At 39.0% G+C, this 15879-nt stretch overlaps 1 protein-coding gene across 2 annotated transcripts in view; it reads right to left on the bottom strand.

Annotated features, from left to right (window-relative positions):
- jade2 (jade family PHD finger 2) overlaps positions 1-15879 on the bottom strand; it is a 162030-nt gene that overhangs the window by 28958 nt on the left and 117193 nt on the right. The gene's annotated exons all lie outside the window — the stretch shown is intronic.

The following is a 15879-nucleotide window of genomic DNA, read 5'->3' as shown; positions in this document are numbered from 1 at the left end:
TCCTGTGCTGCGCTCACTTAGTGTGCAGTGTAAGAGGGGGAGTGACCAACAGCTAGAGGGGCATAAGCCCATGTGGGCATCTTTTACCGATATATATTGAACAACATGTTTTGCATTTCTAATCCAAACAACGTCAAACTTGGCACTGCACTTACTCATGACCGTAGCAAGACCCTTGTCAAGTTTGAAATCCATTGGACTAATGGTTTGAGACAAACAGACGGACAGACAGACAGACGTTCCTGCAATTTATAGAAGAAAGATAGATAGATATGGCCTTATTAGCAGTGATTGCTGGCAGATGCATGTGTTTATGTTAAGCACATATTAATGTTGAAAGTAAAGCTGTGGTTGAAAATGTGTATGTGATTATTTTGAATCGGCAACACATAACAGAGGAGACAGAGAGAGAAGAAAGCAATAAAGAGGCTGAGACTAATAGAAAGACAGAAATAGATAAGAAGAGACGGGTAGGGGGAAAGACAGTGCAAAAAGGCTGAGTAAACAAGATTTGGCACGGTCCCCTGGCAGCAGTAGTTGTAAAATGGTAACTAAATAATTTTCTCTCCAGATAAAACATTGGTGACAGAGAGTATAGATACCCATGTTTGCTGAGAATGTGGACAGAAGACTTCAGGAAGGGGTACAACTTATTCACATGCAGTCACAAATGAATCCTACCACATTCCCTTTGCGCACAATTAAAACTAACTTTGACCTGCATCATTATGAGTCTCTCCAATGTCTGGGACTGATGTCAACCGTTTATTTGCGTGTTTATGTTCAGTAACTGCACAGCAAAATAATGAAAGAGGCATGAGGGATGGGTTATGTTTGAAAAGAATGAGTTCATTGAGCTTGTTGTACAACCATGCTGGAAGAAGTAACACACATCTTTAAACAATCTGTCCTGGAAAGCATTCATAGTGTTGCACTGGGTTGTTCGCATGGAAAGTGACAGAGATAGCTTTTTTTTAAATAATGAACAAAGTGAGTTTTAGAAAATTAAATCCTGCGTACTTTCTCATCTCCACACATCTTACCAACTACTGAGAGAAATAGCCATGATTGTTGGTTTCGGAAATCTACGAAAAATAAAATCTAAATATTTGATTTCAAAAAGGTGTGGGGAGGGTTTTCAGAAGTTATTTTACCATCTATCAAACACTTCAGTTGTTTGATAAACAACATGCTTTAAGGATATATTCTCCCACTGCTACCTGAAGAGGTTGCAACTGGTAGTTAGTGATTTTATTTTTCATTAGTTATATATGAGGAGATGGGAGTATGCCAAGAGCTGATATTACTTTAGTGGCATAGGTTAATAGAGCTCATGTGAACTGAGAAAGGCACAGAATCACACAGCACTTACTGTACAACTTGTAGCCTTACTGTTTCATAAATAGTTTAACAACACTGTGTACACCACAGTAAAGGTTTATAGCTGTTTAATGTTCTCATAGGTGCGTTTGTATGTTAGCTTCAAAGCAAACAGCTACAAATTATTACGAATACTGACATAGTGTATACGCACAAGACAATTAATTGTTCTTAGCTTCTGTATAGAACATGCTGTTTTTTGGGTGGAGGGATTATATATGGCACATACAGTACTATCCAACACAGAGTCATGACAACAAAGTAACTGCAGTGAGAGGGAGGTAGGGAGAGAAACTAATTGGGTCCAAGCCAGAACACTTGAATCCAAAACTAACAAGCCAGAAACGGGACCTCTGCCAACTCTCACAACAGTAAATCAGTAATCATGTGTCTCTAACCACATCTCTGTGTATGTGTGCGTGTGTGTGTCAGCAATATGCATGTGTGAGCCTGAAGATTTGCCATGGTGCTAATGGGACAGGACAGTCTGTGTATGTGGAGTGTAGGAGGGCACAGATCCAGGTATTAAAGAAGCAGAACGAACGAACAGGGGAAAACAGATATACACATATATGACAAAAATATTAAACTGGTAGGAACAGCATCATAGGCTGAACTTGCTGTAAGTGTGCTTGTGTGTGTGTGTTTGTGTGTGTGTGTAAGAAAGTGTGAGATAAAGAGGGAAAGAGAGTAAAGTCCGTATGAGTTTGCATTTGTGATAATGAAACAGAATTGGTTTATTTGTTTACTTAAACAGTGTAGGTGTGTGTGTGTGTGTGTATTGGCGGTCCAGCAGGCTGACTGTTAATCGGTCGGTCTTAAAGGATTCGTCAGCCTGGCCTATCTGACCCATTCCATCCCTGTCAGAGTGCTGCAGATAAAAATAGCTGCTCAACTGGGACACAATGTGCAGAGTCTGGCTTTGATTAGGACACCCGTGTGTGTGTGTGTGTGTGTGTGTGTGTGTGTGTGTGTGTGTGTGTGTGTGTGTGTGTGTGTGTGTGTGTGTGTGTGGGATCATAACAACTACCTCTGCCTGGGCACATGGCAGGGGAATGGAGAGCAGGATGGAAGGTTAGGAAGATGTGGAAGAGTGATGAGAGATTGTTTTCTCTCTTTCATGCTTACATTTCTCCGACTACCTCTCTCTTTCTCCCCCAAACTCTGGATGTCAAGGCTATGCATCTTAAAAATTTATTTCAATAAACCAAAAATAAACCAAACCAATGGTATTGTAAAATTTGAAAACATTTGTTTAACATTCCTGATGAAATAGGAATATTAAATGTCATTAGGTGTATTAGCTGTTGGATATGTACACAAAATGTATAAATGAATAAATAAATTACACACTCATGTTTAATAAGATATCCTACTTCTCTTTTTTACAACTTTCCATAATTTGTGATTGTATTGGTGCTAGTGAGTGCTACAATATTTTGGGATTTTTTTTTTTTTACTTTGCTGTTTTATGAATGGCCTACACATTGTGTACGTAAGCAAAAGAAACTTCAAATTAAATAAATATTCTTGCTTTTTCGCAAAAACATTTTATCCAAGCACAATTCTTGAGAGGTGTGAAAATTTCACATTTCCAACAAATGTGTTAAAAAAAAAGAAGAAAAAAAGATTTTTCAGATTAGTTAATTTTCTTTTCAAAGCTGTTGTACATTAGATAAGTATCAAGTCAATATTTTCCAATTATTTTGCAGAAATGTATGTATTATTCAGGAAATTATACAAAAAGTCATCATGTTAAGTCATTTGTAAGTTATGTTACATTAGTGGCATTAAAGTGCTTTATAATTAACAGTTTTTTAGGGCGGTATAGTTTTGACCGGAATGGAATGTCTTTTGGCACAAAGAGCCTCTGACCTTTTTTTCCCTCAGTCTGTTAGAGGCTAACTCTCTCCTTTGCCATTCTTTCCTAAAAATGTAATCCTCCATCCTCCTGCTTGTCCTGAAAGATATTCTCCCAACAACCCATCTGTACTTTTGTCTGGATTTGTGTTCCTCTTTGCCTCCATTTGTCCCACCTCTGTCTTGAGTCTATTCATTCATCCTGAGCAGCCATCCATCTTTAAATCAGCAAACACAGCAATTCTTCCATTTTCTCTGTCCTACTTACATATATTCACCCACAGACACAAATCTGATGTGTTGTTTTTTGTTTTAATAGAAGATTCCAAACATGTCTACACTGAGGAAACAAGTGAGAGAAGACAATATCCAGTCCCAAAGGTGGTAAAATCAGTCAGCAAAGATCACAAAGTCTCTCAAATGTTCAACATTAAACATTTGAGAGCCTCAGTTGCACACATATCTCTGACAGAAAGCCAGTGAAACAAAAGCAAACCAGAACAACACTTCTGCGTCGGGATGGAGGAGCTGGTGAGATTTCATTGTTTTCCTTCTAATTTAGAGAGATGGCATTGTGGTGGCTGTTTATACAAGTATCAATATTTTTTCTGTCTGGCATCAGGAGGGACTATTTGTCTCTGTATTTCTCTACCACCCTAAGATGACATGACAACATGCCCTTTATAGACGACGAGAGGGTTTCATCTGAAAGTAGAAATGGGTTGTGGCTATGATGTGTATGTCAGGAAATGGCTATGCAGATAATTTCACAAATGATATCTGGAAAAACCAGCCAGTGAAAAACAATAACATTCTCAAAGAAATTGTACAAACTTGAAAAATATCAAATTTTATCCATTTCAAATGTCTTTTTTCCTTGACGAGTCAGGTGAGATGTCATTTTGTGCACCATCTGATTATGACAAAGTCAATATGACATTTTTTGTGGACACAGGACATTCATTAATTTGGCGAGTGTAAATCAAACCGGATAGGTAATTTGCTTTTTTTCTGACAGTTGAGCCCTGATGTGATTTAAAACGTTGAATGGGACATAAGTAAATAAATAAAATGAATTCATAAATGCAATGAGAAACATTAAAAATATGAAAATTATTATGTTTTTTGGAAAATACTTAAAACCAGTCAACAGCATTCCTTCATTTTCTCCATCCTTCTTTTACTCATACTGGCTGATCCATCCTTCCTCGTCCCTTAATCCCTCAACAACTGAGCCAAACTCCTTTCTATCTCATCCATCCATGACCCAACAGGCTGGAGATAATCAGCATTAAAAATGTATTACCAGTGACGAGGAGAGGCAACGCCTCTCACACACCTCACCGTCCATATTCCCTTCTCTCTCTAACCTTCACAGTGTGAGGCTCTCTCGCCCTCTCTTTTTTTCACTCTTTCTCTGTCAGTGTGTATCACCTTTCTCTGCATGCGACATTCATACACAAACTATATTATGCACACATGTTCACAATCATTTGCTGACGGTTTCTTTCTCACACACACGTACACAGACACACGCACACAGACACACGCACACACACACACACACACACACACACACACACACACACACACACACACACACACACAGGTCAGCAGAGCACTGGCTGTCATCATGCACTAATTACTTGAACAGGTGTCTAGCAGGAGGGCACCATGCAGCATGCCCTTTGTGCGTGTGTGTGTGACAGAGAGAGAGAGGATGTAATTGGATACTTTGCCATCAAAATATTGCACATATTTAAGCATATTTTTAAAAGGGTCGGTTGATGATTTGTTTGGGGGGGGGGGGCCCAAACAAATTACTATGTGCAAGTCTTGTGATTATTATGTACTGAGACTAGGACATTTTACACTTGAAAAATAAACTTTACAACCAACTAATGAGCCTTTTGCATTAGGATTTGTCATAGCAGGACAAGCACAGGTGCTAATAACATTATGATAGCTGCGTTTTATTCAAGTGTCCCAGGGAGCCACAACAGTGTGATAGGGAGCCATAATCATTCGTTAGAAACATTTCCATTAGCGTTTATTGCATGTTCTCTTTTTTAATATCCCTTCTCTTCCACTTTTTCCAACTAAGCCAGCCAGCATTTACATGTTCACAATTTCTTTTCTTCTATTTTCATCATTTTACACCAGTTAATGCACCATTTCAAAATATGCAAAACAACAGGTGGATGGAAACATACAGTTTTGAATGAAAAGTTGGTGTGTAGGTGAATTTATGTATGCGCAGAAAGACTGTATTAGCCCGTGTGTGAGTGCGTGCGTGCGTGCGTATGTGCATGCGTGCACTTACCCCGAGCGCAGAGGCAGGAGTTATGTCAGATTGTAATTCCCAAACTGATCTCTGAGATAGAGATAAACCCAGTGGGACCAGAGGGAAACCATGTGTGCATTATGTGTGTCTGTGACTAGAAATGGATTTCATGGTATTGACTTAAGTGATATGTGACTCGCACGGGTAAATTACTGTGCAGACATACCAACGTAGAGAAAAGAAGAACTACAATAAAGATTGCAAGACAACAAAATCTGATACAAGGATAAAAACACAGCTATTTTTTGTTTTTTTTCCCAAGGAGTTATATCACTCAGCCAGATAGGAAAATATGTAGAAATAAGCAAAGAAACAAAGGAGATAACAGTCTTTTTCTTTCTTTACTTCTCCAACTAACTTCCAACGCAGATCTATATTGACCTGACCCTCTCAGCTCCCGGCGTATTGACTACAAACCTGTGCTGCTTACTAATGGGCACCATTGACTGTTTATTGGACTTAAAATACACAGACACCACTGTGAGGAAGCAGTCAGCTGAAGAACAGGATTATTGATCTCTAATTGGCTCAATATAACCCTAACCCCAATGTGGAGGGCCTGGGTTAATTACTAACAAGACAATCCCAACTGGAATAATTAAACTGGAGTGTGCACTTAAATGCTGACAGCTTGTTATAGAAGGAGCTCTGCTGTGATTACAAGACCAAACAGTTAATCAAATTGTCACATATTGCTCAAGTATGTTTCATCTATTAGTTACACTGCTGTAATTTACATTGGAGTTTTTTGCCATTCAAATCTACATCAATATTCATACAGAGGCAATAAAGAAGCTTAATTCATTCATAGGCCTGGATATCCACTCATCTCCTCGATTCAGTTACATCATCACTTCAATGTTGCATAAAGCACTTCTCAGAATTTATCCTGGGAATTAATATTCATTCTATATTTAACATCTGAGATACATGGTTGTTTCCTTGAATATAAAGTTGTGTAAAGTTTACATAATAGGTCAAACTGTGAACATATTCCGGTTATAAAACTGTGGACATCCAGCTTTCATCTTTATCCCCTTTACTTTTACACTTAATATAACCTTTTTGTGAATGTTCTAATGACACCATTTTCCCCTAACTAGACCACTTACTGTATAACAAGTAACCACTGCCTACACAGAACATTTTAGCACAGATGTACACACATTTATGAAAAGGTGCAAATGCATGGCACAACCTCAGAATTTAAAACTGCTAATAATCAGGCGATTAACTTTTTACCCAGCCCTAATGACCTATGATTTGGGGATTTGCAGGTCATATAACATTTAGTTAAATAAAATGTTTATATCTGGCTAAATGTGGTTGAAACCTTTAGGTGAAAGGTTAAAGCTGCTTTAATCAATATTTATATATGTTATAATAGACTGCTCGCTTATATAGTGACAAACCCGCAGATGGAGCATTTAGCGGCTAAAGAAAAAAACCTTGGCCTTTAGAATGGCATTTAATTAAAACTGCTGTTTGGCAAATTTGCCCACAAGACTTTGCCTTATGAAATGTTACACAAAACCAAAATGCAGGTAATTAACTAATTAAAAGAACATTTATAAAAATGTTTAGTACATACTGTAAAAGGTGCCTAAAGGTTTTCCTTCACAGTCCACACTTAGAAATATATCACCTCAGTGACCTGCACCGTCAAATCAAAAGGCCTGTACAACACATCATAAATCCTTTTCATGATGATAGTATCCTACAGGGACAGTTAGATAACTCCACCACCTAGCATCCTTCCTCATCCATCACAACATTACAAATTTATGAATGAAAATTGGTGAATCTCGAGCCCAAAAAAAACATTTAGTTCATGGTTGCCAAATATCTCGACCATGATGCATGTTTACAAAGACAAATTATGTTTGGATCATGATGGGTGGAAAAACAAATGCCACAGACTGTAAAGCTACTGATCTGTTCTTCAACTACGCTTACATAGGGTACATGCGCAAAATAGGGGCACTAAATGCTGCAGACTACGGGAAAACAACAGTGCCCCATGTTGACCATCCCATCATAGAACTCTAGGGGGAGCTTGTATGTGAGTGAATGTGTATGTTGTCTTGTGTGTTGTCGAGTCCTACCGAGGACCCTCTCTAAAAGGAGATGCCACATCTCAAGAGATATTCTTCGTACAATAAATAAACAATAATGAAATTATTGTGAAACACTGTCACAACCATTATCCTTATCATCAAAGACCAACACCATCACAACTACTACCTGTCACCCAAGGGAAATGGCAGTGGGAATGTATGAGTGCCCACATCCATCCATCTAAAGGAGGAAATCTGAACTGAAAAAAAGGTAGGATGTGAAACTCAAAGTGAAGGGGGTGAGAGCTGACTACCTGTCTGTTGTGTTGTATTGTTGGGCTACGCGATATGAGGGAAATGTGGGATATGCGATAAAGTTGAATATCACGATAACAATATTGTTGGAGAAAAATAGAAATTCAAGTGTATTAATTTCTGCTCAGAAGCACAGAAGGGAGGGGGAGGGGACAGGATGAGGAGGGAGGGGCAAGCTAGTCTTGTTTTGTTTGAAAATACTTTGAACGTCAACAAGAAGTAACGTCACCCAACATCGCTTAGAGCACATTTAAATCTTTTTTGTTCAAAAACAAGTTGCCAATATGTGTGGGATTATGTGCTAGACTATTGTTAAGCAGTGAATTCCTCTGTAATATTCTTTTAAAATATATTTAATTAAACTTAAACTATTTAATTTATCCGAAAGGGCAAAACTATTTTATAGATACGCGCTCAGGAGGACAACACATTACTCCAGGTCCAAGGATTTATTTTTAAAATGCAAAAGCACAAAATGCTTTAGGGTCAGAATACAACTCGGATTTGGTACTGTATAACAAACCCTCCAGACATCTCAGGTCCTTTGGGACTAGACCGGTTAGTGTTGTGAGGTTAAAGCAAAACAAAGTGGATCAGGTATGCGCTAACTCTTTTCAATGTGTTTACTTGCCATATGTAAAGCTCCTTAAAACGTCTCTGTATTTAAAAAGGTGCTATGCAAATAAACGTGCCTTGACTTGCCAAATTCTCTACAAGTCCCTGCAACATAGACTGTATTTAACACTGTGGACTAAAATAATCGCAGCCATAGAAGCGGATCTTGGCAGCAGGAACACAAATATCTGTCTTGTGAATTGTAAAGACCTTCAGATAATATCAGCTACCTGGAGGATAAAGCAGGTTGGGGTGAATTAGTTACCGTTCCTCAGTAGTGCCCTTCAGAGGACCCTAAAACTGTTGGTGATTCGATTTTACCCACTGAAGCTGTCAGAGCACAGAGCAAAAACGCCGCTCACAGTGGGGGAACATTGGCCAGCTTGCTTTATCTTGGTTCTTTAACAACTGGTCATGACACAAAATAGATCATAAGCATGTTGGCCAACTGAGCGCCCAAAAGATAAGAGTAGCAATATCTAGATTAAATAAGCCGAAATGTAAGGGTGATAATATATTTGTGCACTGAAGGACTTCCTTTCTTTTTTATTTTGTGTCTTTACTCTTGAAAGCAGTGTGGTTATTTTCCAGTTTCAATCCTACCTCTGCTGCTGGAAATATAAAACCCATCATTCCTTACGTGCCTGCAGAATTGAACTTGAATAGAAAAAAGCACATTTATTTCAAAATGCAATTTACTATAAGTTGTTCAGTCTTGAAATAAGAACTACATTTCATAATTGTTGCCAAGTATATGCTTACATGTGTATGCAACAGATAACCAGTTCAATTGTATTTGTAGCGATATCGGCAGCGTCTTAGTTTCCGAGGAGAGAATTTTCCATGGTATATCTCGTGTATTCCAGGAAGAGCATGTCAGTTTTGGAACAGGATTTTGACAGCATCATCTTATCCCAGCATAAACTAAAATATAGAAGTTCAAATGCAAATTTGAACTATTAGCTGCACTAAAAGCCATGTGCACCTGTAACATGTCCCTAAAAGCAACAGATAACCATGACTTGGTTTCCTTTGTTTGCAACATTTACCCTCAGCATGGCTACCTTTAAACCGATGCTTAAACTTAAACAGCCCGTAGAGACCTAAAATAGGTTGTAGGGTCTGTCACTTATGATGTGTTTTCCCAGCAAGAGGACTACATTTGATAGAAAGCTAAAGGGGAGAATGAATTTAGATCTTGGGATGATGAAAGTTTAAAAACAGAAGATGGATAACTCATGAATAGCATATGAGTAAGTCTATGTAAGCAAAGACAGAACGGCTGCAAGGCAAGTAGATATTCAGAAAGACAGATGGGCAGCGAAACAAGAATACACTAAGAACAGAAAAAGAGGTTAACCATCAAGGGCAATTTGAGGTTCAGTGCCTTACCCATGGACACTTTAACATGAGGACAGTAGGAGCTGGGGATTGAACTGCCAAGGAAAACTACTGTCTTTATCTTCCTCAACATATTCCCTACTGCAGTCAATTAAAAAAAATTCTGTAGTAAATTTTTGAGGAGGTGCATGTCAGCTATGCATAGCCTATAGTGTAGATTTGCCGGCTGCGTGAGTTGATGACGCTGTAAACACACAACTACTGAACAAGCTTAAGAAAAGAGAAAACACAAGTAGGAAAAATAAATATAAATGATGCAAAATGAATGACGTGCAGCAGCGTGTTTTTTCAGCTCGTCAAAATGACAAGGCATTCAAAAGAGTGAGGGAGAGGCAGGATTAAGGGCATATGAAAGAGATAGAGGCAGGAGGGAATTAAGGACATAAGGGTGTAAGAAATAGGAAAGGAAGAAGAGAAGGAGCCTACAAGGGCAGGAGAAAAGGAAGGAAAAAGGAGAAAGTGGGTCAGACAGGCAAACAGACAGTGGAGACTGCTGCATCTGGATATGGCAGATAGAAGCGTTGTGAAACCCTGATATGCGCGCACACACACACAAACACACTCACGCACACACACACACACACACACGCACACATACACACGCACTACAATCAAACACACACACACACACACACACACACACACACACACACGCGTCTTATCACTTTCAACTACTTCCAGACAGCAACAAACTACATGATTTATTAGCTCCTGCAAGTCAGTCACTGTAGCCACACCCATCTGGGATCCATGGCAACATCATTCTCCAATCACAGCTCACATGTTGAGCTTTTGGCTGTGTGTGTGTGTGTGTGTGTGTGTGGGGGGGGGGGGGGGGGGGGGGGGGGGGGCTGTCCCCCCTCACATGTATCCAAATAGAATTAAAGGATCCTACTGGATGTGCATTTCAGATTACTTTCCTTAAAATACATGTGTATCCAGGGACATACACACATGAACATGCCTGCTGGATGAGAATGTTGGGGAAATCTAGAGTTTTGCCAAAGCAATAAACTCTAAATAAACCTTGTGACACCAACACTCTGCTCCTCTTTCTCCTTTTATTCCTCTACATTCACATGCTCCTCTTTTCTACTTCCATGTGCACTACTCTCTACTCCCCCCTACTTGCTTGCACTCTTTCATCCAGCAGCCTACCTTCCCTGTTCCATCCTCTCCTTTTCCAGCCCCCTCTGTCCCTCCTTTCCCCTCCAAAAGCTCCTTTGCCTTTGTCCTTTATCTCCCTCCCTCTTCCCTTTCTTCAGGTTCCACGTGCACAGTCCATGGAGAGGTAAAGGGGGAAAAGAGAGAAATGGAGGGAGGAAAGGAGACACAGAGAGACACAAACAGGCAGATCACAGCTGTAGAAACACACACACACACACACACACACACACACACACACACAGTTTAATTAAAATGAGTGGAAAGTGTGCACACCACACTACAGTATGTCTAATAGCAAATATGTAAAGATCAAATCCCAGTTATGAAAACCTTATTACTCCAAAGCCCTTGACTCCATTGGATTGAGGTTTTATTGGACAAACTGTTACATGTCAGCAAACAAAACAGGGTTTGGGGAGGGATTAAATTGTCTCCAAAATCTCACTTAACAATGTACCCAGACAGCATGGATCGCCTGTCTTGCATGCAGCATGCATAAGCCCTGACAGGATTAAAAAAAAGAGACTGAGTTTATGGATATTTCGATTCCGTCTTGCCACAGTTCCTTAAAGAAGTACTTTACTACTGAAAAGCGATTTCTTTTATTCTTAAAACTGGGCTTTTTTTTTTTTTTTTTTTTTTTTAAATGGTACTACATTTCCCTTTCACTCAAAAGGTAGAAAACTTACAACTATGTATGCAACAGTATGCACTGTGTCACACCGGATCAATAAACGCTCCTGGTGGTGTGTGACGTAATGCGAGCATGTCACAGAATCAGTATGGCGGCCAGCTGGTGACAAGTGATCTTGTATAGCAGTTTAACTGTAAGTTGAAGTATGCTTCTTAAATTTTATTAGACAAAAAAAGGAAATATAGTAACAGAATCATGGTTTATAATTGAAACAATGGTATTTCAGCTAAACAGTGCACTAAAATATGTTTGTGTTATGTCTGTTTCTATTCATTATACACGTCTGGTTATGTTTTCATACATGTTCTGATTTATTTGTGTTTGTATGACTAAAATAATCTTAAGCAGAATGTCTATTAGTGCACACAGAACTTGAAGGAAGCTATAGCAAATTCAAATAATAGTGGGAGAGATGCAGGACAAACTTTTACAGTCTCTTGCACTGTACATGAATGCAGAATAGAGGATGGTGAGATTTCAACTCTGGTTAATACTGGAACACATATAAACCGATGTGGTGGAGTTACCTCAGGAGACATTTCACTCTATTCGGTAGGTAAAGTAAAGAGTATCCTCTCTCTCTCTACCTTATCTAGGGAGGGGAAGTGAGGGAGGAAGTAGTTCAGACTCAAATCACACTCAGCAGCAGGACAAGGGCTTCACACAGCAAGGAGTAAAGCCTAATTGGCTATGTTTTACTGGCCGGCCAGCCAGGGGTAAGTGGAGGTCTGAGGAATGTGTTTGCAGATGCTACAGGGTGCTCAGCAGGGAAGCTTTATTCCATAATGGTGTGAGAGGCTGGCTGGGACAAAATAATAGCATGTGGGAAAGTTGGGAAAACTGTGCTCAGAGCTGTACTGTGAAACACAGTCAGGGAAGTGATGGATTTTTGTTGCTAACAGGGTGGGCCCAGCTGACAGTAATCTTTGAAACCTCCCAATTAGTTTCAAATTTATTTTACTCTGGATTTATAGTGTCAGGACAAGCTTTCCTGTTGAAAGAGAGCAGGGTGGATACTGTATGCTGGCAGATACTTTGGTCTACTCGGAGAATAAAGCAAGTTAAGCAGGTGATCATGAAAAAACATGAATCAATCTGGTTGCATCAGCATTGATATTTACTATTTATTTCAACATCAGACCATCTCTGCCCTCAAGCAGATTCAAATCCTCTTGAACACTATTAACAAACCTAAAGCTGCTGTCTGTGAATTTGACTCAATGATTGATTTGTAAATGGCTGTTAACATATCTGTAACAACACTAAAATTACTGAAGTTATTAAGTTTTAAATTCTTGATTATACATCCAGGCATTTCCTGCATATGGAAATTCCAATTTTAACGTTACATACATACTCATTTATCCGTCATAAATAACTTGTAGGCATGCGATTTCCAACACAACCGCTGACAATATCATGAGACAAGGGCTCAGCTAAACCACATTTTAAAGAAGGCTGGTAGTTTACCGCAGGTTTGGTTAGAGCTCGCTGAGTTGTAGCACAGCAACAGCCGTTTGGTACTTCAGGTGTTGACGCATACTGTAAGATATAGCAGCAAAGCAGCCATTACCAGACGTCCGTTTGTTTGAGATAGGGGGTTTTCTTGGTTTAACGTCAGTTATTGCTGAGTCACTCAAGGCCATTTCTGACTGTTTGGAAGGTGGGAAGGCCATATCGCACCATTTGATCAACATAAAAAAATGAGGACACAGTTGCACTGAAAAAAATGCAAACATTCAAAACTAGGCCACTGGAAACCCCCAATGTCTTATTTTATGCTTAAATACTGACAGAACACAGAGTAGTGAAACAAAAAAAACTTATTATTCATAACTGTCAGACTAAGTTAACTTCAAAGACACCCTAAGAAAATGTACTGTATAATGTATATTAATGTATATAACTACCATTAACCATCTTTTAAATGCCTGCTTTTTGTAGCCTTGAAGAACCTTATATTTTATATTTTAATAAAAACCCTTCTCCAATGAATGCCTGGTCAAGAAAGTGTTTAAACTGCAGGTCATAAAACTGCTCACAAGATCACTAAAATGTGCCTGAAGCAGCCATTATAACATCACTGTTAGTATGTTGCCAATACAATTTAAGTCTTTAATATACAAACTGGACACAGTTAACTATAATTGTAAATAATACATTTGTGCCCGTTACTGAGAGAAGTTTGTTTATAGCATCTTGGTTTTGATGTGTAGAGAAATAACAGTCTGCTTCTGGTTATGAGATCTAACATTTTTATCTGTGGTTGATTCAACAGCTGAAAGAAATAAGAATAATATTAGAAGTTTTACTTAAAAAATACAATATAATTAGCCAAATGGAAATACATTTTGTTCCTTGCCTGTATAACACTGCATGTCCTTACTGGAAATGTTGCTTTCAGTTTTGTGTAACCAGACAAAAGAAATACACACACTAAACACAAACTAAGTAACACTTAGTTTCAATACATCTGCAGGTAGACTTTGAGACAAGCATCTGCACCAGTTGCTTTTCTGACTATACACCAGTATAATCAAAAATAAACCTGATTGGCCACCTGCTGAGTTTATATATACTAAGCGGCAGCACCAAAACTTCTACTTCTTCTTTCTGTTTCTCTGCTGTCTGTGTGGTTAGCAACACATTTGGATTTGAAGATGAAGGAATAGAGGCTTCAAAAAGCTCTCTGAATTACTGTGAGTTGCGCTCCAACAATTGCAATTCATAATGCCTCAGTGAGAATCTTCGCACAGAGAAGTTTGATAGTTTGAGATTGACCGATTGTATTGTCAGTCAATAAATATTCATCCTTCCAGCCGTTTCCAGCAAGTTACCTAAAGAGATAAACTGGGGACAAGATGTCTGTGAACCTATTGGCTTCTCATGCTCTTATCAGACAAGTAAATGCTGTTGGTTTGTCTTCTGCCCTTCTGTTTCAAAGTTGTACTTAAGCCATTACAGCAGTACAACAAAATCCACTTTCTGATGGCTAATTTTTGGGGTATTTTGATAATGTTATTGCCGTTTAACTCTAACATAGCTTGCTGGTAAAGTAAACTTGTGACCAAATTGTTGCACTTACAATCTCTTAACTAACAGGATAGTTCTGGGCAGGGAGGTGAAACAGCAACACTTGCCCCATCCTCAGTACTTGGGCAAGGCAAGGTTCTTGATTCCACACACTACAAGAGGCCAATATAAATACAGCATTACACACTTTGCTCAAGTCAAATTAGAACCAAAAGCTAAAAAACTAGTCCAAATTCCCCAGGAGGCTTCATGCTTAGACTTCTTCACAAACCTTGTGCAGTAGCTTTTGATCTTACATGCTGCTATATGAAGCGCTATTTAAGTTACGTGCTTTGACAGTCTCTCAGAGGGCACTATTAAATTGGACCTTAGAGGGTGGCGCTTGCTGTTGAGTCCTGTAAAGTGAGATTTTACGGTTGGATTGCGGCAGTGTGTCAGCTGGTACCGCCTGAGAGACCCTTCTGTAAAATATTAAAGGCCCAGGTCGACTGGGGGCCCGCATATCGCTCTCATTACTTATTGACGCACCGCTATCTGTGTGCAGCGCAGCTAGTGAGCCTGTAGGATTGTGTGAATGTGTTGTGAGAGACAGAGCAGAGATGGGTGTCATGAGCAAACCAGCCAGAGCACAAAATTACACACACATGTTTACACATTCGTACAGCCAGAAGAATCGCATGGAAACCTTAAGGCACACAAGTGTGGTTGCACATACAGTGCAGCAGTCACATACAGTTGCACGGTAATATACAACTTACTTTTAAAAGTTGTATTTTTTTATTATTCTATTTGTTTCTTGAATTTCCTACCAATAGAAATGCTTTTCAGTCAATTGTGACCTGTTGCCTTTTCGTTCCAACTCCATGGAGTACAGGATAGCATCAATTAACCTACCATTAGATAACGAAAGAACACAGTGTAAATAACTAAATGTCTGTGCACATACAGTGGGTACGGAAAGTATTCAGACCCCTTTAAATTTTTCACTCTTTGTTTCATTGCAGCCTTTTTCC

Source organism: Etheostoma cragini, chromosome 13 (assembly GCF_013103735.1).
Source record: "Etheostoma cragini isolate CJK2018 chromosome 13, CSU_Ecrag_1.0, whole genome shotgun sequence".
Lineage (NCBI taxonomy): Eukaryota > Metazoa > Chordata > Actinopteri > Perciformes > Percidae > Etheostoma > Etheostoma cragini.
This window is presented reverse-complemented; position numbering and strand designations above follow the sequence as displayed.